We start from the raw sequence: 6,748 nt of genomic DNA on the forward strand, positions 1-6,748 counted from the left end.
TCAATATATTTTTCTAATTTTCTTTTGTAGTAAATTCAATAAATTCATTGTGTTTCTACTATGTTCACTGCATTATGCTATACTATAGGCTGAAGTGTAACTGATCAGTAAATTACAACTGTGCTAGTTGGTTAATCAGACATTAGGTAATATACATTCATTGGGCATTATATTATATAGGCCTTGGGAAAGATATTATTGTAAAAAACACAAATGTGCACAGGGAAATACAGTATGGTGGATAATTAAGAGACATGTGGCAAACACCATTCTAACAAGCTTCGAAGAGTGAAGAGCAGTATTTGTCTGAGAAACATCAAATATTCTACTTGCCTAAATGTCTAATATATAAATATGGTATACTTACATAAATAATATTTTTATTAGTATAAATAATATTTCTTAAGTTTTGGAAAGTTTCCTTTTTTAAACCTTTCTCCCCAATACATTTTCCACAAATTAGAACTATTTGTGCCAAGTTTCCTTTATTTGTATTTGACTATGGGGCCTCATTTCTCCTGGGAGTTATATTCCTATTTTGTTTTGTTTTTCTTATTGTTCATTTTTAAATATACATGACAGTAGTGTATTTTGACATATTATATATACATGGAATATAACTCATTTTAATTAGGATTCCATTCTTGTAGTTGTACATGATGTTGAGTTTCACTGGTTGTCTATTCACATATGGATATAGAAAAGTTATGATTGAGTGATCAGAGTTGAGTACACATGTGTCCTAGACAGTAGAAGGAATTGTACTGTCTAGGACACATGCTTACTCAATTCTGATGACTCAATCTCCATAGGAAAACCATTTTCCTATGTGATATCTTCAAACTATGGATTCAGAGCATGACAAATAGCTTAATATATGCCAATATAAGCATGCTCCTCAGAAATATTTTATCAGGAAGTGGGATAGTCAATTGTTTTCTGATGATGGGTATCTTGGGGTTAAAGAGCTCTATTCCTTCTAGTAGAAAGACCAGGTTTGTTGAGGAGTGGGTGCATAGAATGAGAAGGTACACCTGACAGCATACAGAAGCAAAGATAGAGCCTGGAAAAGGAGCTCCAGGAAAATCATAGGCCTGAACCAGCTTATTCCCAGGGGGAATGTTGAATTCTCTCTTTTTTCAAGGTTTAATTATTGAAAACTATTGGAATTATTATATTACTTAATAATTCCATAAAAATAATGAAATTATCTGATAATAAAATAATTTGATTATTTAAACATAGAAAGCAACAAATGGTGCTTAACTACCAAACTAGTGCAATAGGATTCCTTTCACTTGTAACCAAAAAATTACAAATAATATTCCCCAAAATGTCTTATTTTCTTCTTTCTTCCCTCGTAACATAATCATCAGGATAAAACACTCAATAGATAACATAAACTGGAAATTATTGTTTATGTTGCTGTGGTTACTAGTATCAATAAGATTTCAATAAAATTATTCTTAGAAAATAATCTGCATAACATTTGGTAATTTATATCTCAATCTCTCGGTTTTTTACAAATGAAATTAATTTTGCATCTTCATTGATAAGTGGAGTTTTCTTCTTTATTGTCACCCCAGATGGAAATTTCAGTTTATTATCAAGGAATGAGAGATTGACATATAAACACCTTCTTATAGAAAGATAGGTAGAGAATTAATGGATGAAAGTCATGCTTCTTTTCGTACATACATCTGTCAACCTGCAATAAGATCACTGCTTTAAAAATGTAATGCCTGCCTAAAATCTTGAATAGACATATACTCTGCAATGAAATGCTTGAGTTCTTCAACACATTGCTCACCTATTTCAGGCAAATTCTGTCTCAGTGTAAACTGCATAAGGTTTTTTATGGCAGGATCTTTTTCAATCAGCATTTTCACCACCATCCCAAACATTTCACAGTCCTGTTGGTAAACCTGTTCAATCTCTTTGGTTTTGATATTACTGTTTGAGACCAACTGGTAACTTGACTGTCTTCAAATAATTCTTTGCCCTCTGTTGTATTTGACTTGGATGCTTATGGCTGGTCAATGAATAATGGTGGTGTGGACCCTGCCTCAAACTCAAAAAATGTAGGCAAATTAATTTTATCTGAATTCTCAAGCTTTTCAGCAGCCCCAGTTAGTTCCTTTCAGTTCGACAACTGAGTTTGTAAAACACCTTTCATGATGGAACTGCTGATGAACTTGAGGATGAAGGGTCTCTTGATTTTTCAAAGACTTTCCAGGTCTTTCTTTACCTCTTTCTGGCTTTCCCTCATGCTACTGTTTGTACAAGGCACCAACATACAAGGGCTCTCTATATTGAGACTGATGGGAAGAAGATGTTCTGCTTTGTTCTGGAGAGTGGCTTCTGCTACTGACACTAGAGCCAGATCTGCTGTGTGGAGAGTCCTTTTGACCTACAGGGGCTTCTCTGAAGAAAGAAGCATCCCTTTTATGAGGAGACAGAACTCTCGCATAATGAGAAGAGTAGAAACGTTCTCTTCTGAAGGCATCTCTTATGTCCCTGTACTCAGACTGTCAGTTTGCATAATAATTATCTCTTTTCCATCTATAGCCATATCCATCTCTTCTGTGCGGTGGACCATTTCTTCTATCATGAGAAAAAAATGGTGGCCTTCATCATAGTCTTGGTAATCAACATGACGGCAATATCTACCGTAGCTTCCTTCACCAGGTCTGTCTAGCAGTGGTGACTTTTGTCACGATATTAAATGTGGTAGCCATAACTGGGGTGACTCTAGGAGGTACTTGTTCTCTTGGAAGTCTTTCATAGTCATATCGTTCCTCAGACCACATTTTATCTCTCTGTAAGTCACTGTTCTAAAATCCACTGTGTCACTCCACCCTCAGTTGCAAGGGCAGAATTGTTGCATGACTCAAATGCAGCTAGAGACTCCAGGTTCCTCCTTGGAAACCACCCTCCAGCTCCCCCAGGCATAAGAGGTAGCTCATGTGTCTCATCACCTCTAGCAAAAGCAAAATGCCTATTCTGCTTAGCTTCATTCTTTTTGAATATGCTATTGTTCTGACAGTAACTCACATATTAGTGATAAATGATAAGTGGGGGAGACTTTAAGAAACGTTTCTCCTTAAGGTATACAGCTTACACTGTCCACTGTGGGCTTGTTTCTTCTTTATTTTATTCTGGTTTCTGTATTTATTGTAAAATGTTTTCTGAAGTACAGTGGGTAGATAACTCTTTCCCAGACTTCTTTTTATACTTGTGAGCTAATGATCAGTCAAGGATGCTAGAGGAAAATAGAGAAAGAAATAAAGAACTGGCCTCCAAAGTGACCTCTCTGAACCAAATAGATGTCCTGTGAGAATAGACCATTAACTGTATTCATTTTCCAACTTAATGTTCCAAATCCTAGATATGACCCATCCACAATTTTAGGGGGATTAAAATTCTGAAAAATAAAAGCCTTAATATTAACCTAAAAATGAATTTTGCTAATTTTGTAGTCAACACAATTTTAATATATGCAGCACACATTGCATAAAAATGATTATGGTCATATGTTGGAGCAAATTTTTTATTCTTGAAAAAACCCAGTTGGTCATGTTGTATGATAATTATAACATGCTGTTAAATTATTTTTGTTGGTATTTCTGGAGGATTTTTGCATTCATATACATCAGTGTTATTAGCTTACAGTTTTTCTTTAGTGTCTCTTGTCTGGTTTAGTTTTAGAGCAATGCTAGTCTCATACAGAAAGTTTGGAAAGATTCCATCCTCCTCAATAATTTAGAAGACTTTGAGGATTGGTGCTGATTCATTTTTAAGTGTTTGGAAGAGTTCACTAGTAAAGGTGTTAAAGTTTAGATCTCAAATGTCCCTTGAAATTCCATGTATTAAAGGCTTGTTCTCAAGCTGCGGCTCTACTAAGAGGTAACCTTTAGGAGGTAGAACTCAGTTGGGAAGTTGGGTGGCTGGGAACATACCGTTAGAAAGGATGTTAGCACCATATCTAAGTGCTCTATCTTTGCCTCCTGGTTGACATGAGGTGAAAGGTGAGCAGCTTTTTCTGCCACACACTTTCTACCATGATGTACTGAGCAACTATAGACACACGTCAACATAGCAAAGTGATCTTGGACTAAAACAAGAGTTAAAGTAAACCTTTTCTTCTTATTTGTTGATCATCTCAGATATTTTGTCATGGTAAAAGAAAGTTAACACAGAAATTATATGAACTTGAAATTTTCTTTGTTGAGAAATTTTTGATTACTCATTTAATCTTCTTACTAGTTTTTGGTCTATATTTGGGCTTACTACTTATTCATGATCCATGCTTAGTAGGTTGTATATTTTTAGGAATTTATCCACTTCTTCAAGATCATCTGATTTGGGTTCATTTATTCATAGTAGTCTTTATGAATTTTTTTTTCTTTAGCATCAATTTAAATGTCTCATAGTTAATCAAATTTATTATTTATTTATTTTTTAGTTTTGCTGGTTTTTTGTTTCCATTTTTCTTTTTTAAAAAAAACAATTTGTTTTGTTATTGTTGTTTTCTTATTTTTTATTGAAATTATTTCTGCTATGGTGTCTGGCATTTCTGTCCTTGTATTTATTTGGGCTTTATTTAATTTTATTTTTTAATTTCTTGAGGTAAAAAATTAGGGTGTATTTTTACATCTTTAATCTTCCTTTTTTTTTGACGTAGGCCTTCCTTATATATGTACAATGACAGGAGTATGTCTTTTATATTTAGTAATCATATTAAATATAAATGGATTATATACACCAATTGAAGAAAAATGCTTTATAAAACTGGATTTAAGAGGTCATGTTCTAACTCTATTTTTCTTTAAGAGATTAATTTTAAATTCAGACACTAATAGGTTTAAAATGAAAAAATGAAATAATATAACATTCAAATAGTAACCACAAAAATTATTATGGAAATACTAGCATCAGACAAAGCATATTATTGATTTTTTAAAAAATAAGTATTTTATTGATAAAAGAGTGAATTTATCAAAAAGATAAAACAATTATGTATTTATGTATGGCCTACTTAGGTCACCAAGATACATAATGAAACATTAACATGATTGAAGCAAGAAAAATTCCCCAATAATAGAGACTTTAATAAAGTAGCCAGAAAGAAATGATTTAAGAAAACAGAACACTTGTACAATACTAAAAATGAAGTAGACCTATTGCACTAAACAGCAGAACATAATTCCATGTTCATTGTTCATGGAACACTTATTAGATTAAACAATATAGATTCTTCATAAATCAATTCTTGGACTGTGGGTCTTGCTTATTGAAGCATGCAAAGATTTTCCCCAACCACAACAAAGTAAAGCTAAAAATTAATAACAATCAAAAGTAGAATATTTGCAAATATAAGGAAATTCATATGCTTTTTTTAAAAAAATTAACTAAAAACGTGAACACAATATCTTTATTTTGTTTATTTATTTTTACATAGTGAAAGGATTAAACCAAGTGCCATAAATATGTGAGGCAAGTTCTCTGCCATTGAGCCACATCCCCAGCCCCAATCAGACATTTTTAAGTTGCCAATGGGTAGAGAAAAAATCACAAAAATCAAAAATTATTTTGGGATCAAATTTAAGTAAAATTGCAGTAGTTGAAAATAGTGATAACAATATTGAACTCAGGGGCTGGGGATGTGGCTCAAGTGGTAGCGCGATCGCCTGGCATGCATGCGACCCGAGTTCCATCCTCAGCACCACATAATAACAAAGATGTTGTGTCTGCTGAAAACTAAAAAATAAATATTAAAAATTCTCTCTCTCTCTCTCTCTCTCTCTCTCTCTTCTCTCTCACTCTCTCTTTAAAAAAAAATATTGAACTCAGGAGGCTGAGGAAGAAAGATCACACGTTCAAATTCAGCCTTAGCAACTTATAGATGCCCTCAGAAAGTTGGGAAGACCCTGTCTCAAAATAAAACTTAAAACATGACTGAGATGTGACTCAGAGGTTAAGTACCTCCATGTTAAATACCTGGTAAAAACAATAACATTGTGCCTATTAGAAGAAAAAGTAGGCCCAAATCTAGATCATGTCAGATTAGGCCCTAACTTCCTTAAAAAGACTCTTATACCACAAGAATTAAAATCAGCAATTAGTAAATGGGATGGATTCAATCTATAAAAGCTTCTTAGCAAAAGAAACAATCAGTGAGGTAAACAGAGAGCCTAAAAAAAAAAAAAACAGAATGGGAGCACATTTTTATCCATTCAGGTTGAGCACTAATATAGATATATAAAGAACTCAAAAAGCTAAGCACCAAAACAAGCAAACAAGCAAACAAACAAATAACCTGATCAATAAATGGGCAAAGGAACAGAAGAGACACTTCTAAATCAACAAATATATGAAAAGATGTTCAATATCTCTAGCAATTATAGAAATTCACATCAAAACAACTCTAAGATTTCATCTCATTCCAGTCAGAATGGCAGTTATCAAGAATATAGACAACAATAATTGTTGGTAGGATGTGGGAAAAAAGGCACACTCATACATTGCTGGTGGGACTGCAAATTGGTACAGCCAATATGGAAAGCAGTATGGACCCAACCTAGATGCCTTCAGTTGATGAATGGATAAAGAAAATATGGTATATATATACAATGGAATATTATTCAGCATTAAAAGAGAATAAAATCATGGAATTTGCAGGTTAATGGATAGAGTTGGAGATTCCTTGGAAAACTTTGAATGGAACCACCATTTGACCCAGCTATCC

At 33.4% G+C, this 6,748-nt stretch overlaps 1 pseudogene; it reads right to left on the reverse strand.

The window, feature by feature from the left end:
* Nucleotides 1–1,727: 1,727 nt before the first annotated feature.
* LOC101974413 (periphilin-1 pseudogene) lies at nt 1,728–2,810 on the reverse strand (annotated as a pseudogene).
* Between the last annotated feature and the right edge of the window lie 3,938 nt (nt 2,811–6,748).

Source organism: Ictidomys tridecemlineatus, chromosome 7 (genome assembly GCF_052094955.1).
Source record: "Ictidomys tridecemlineatus isolate mIctTri1 chromosome 7, mIctTri1.hap1, whole genome shotgun sequence".
In the NCBI taxonomy this organism is placed as follows: domain Eukaryota; kingdom Metazoa; phylum Chordata; class Mammalia; order Rodentia; family Sciuridae; genus Ictidomys; species Ictidomys tridecemlineatus.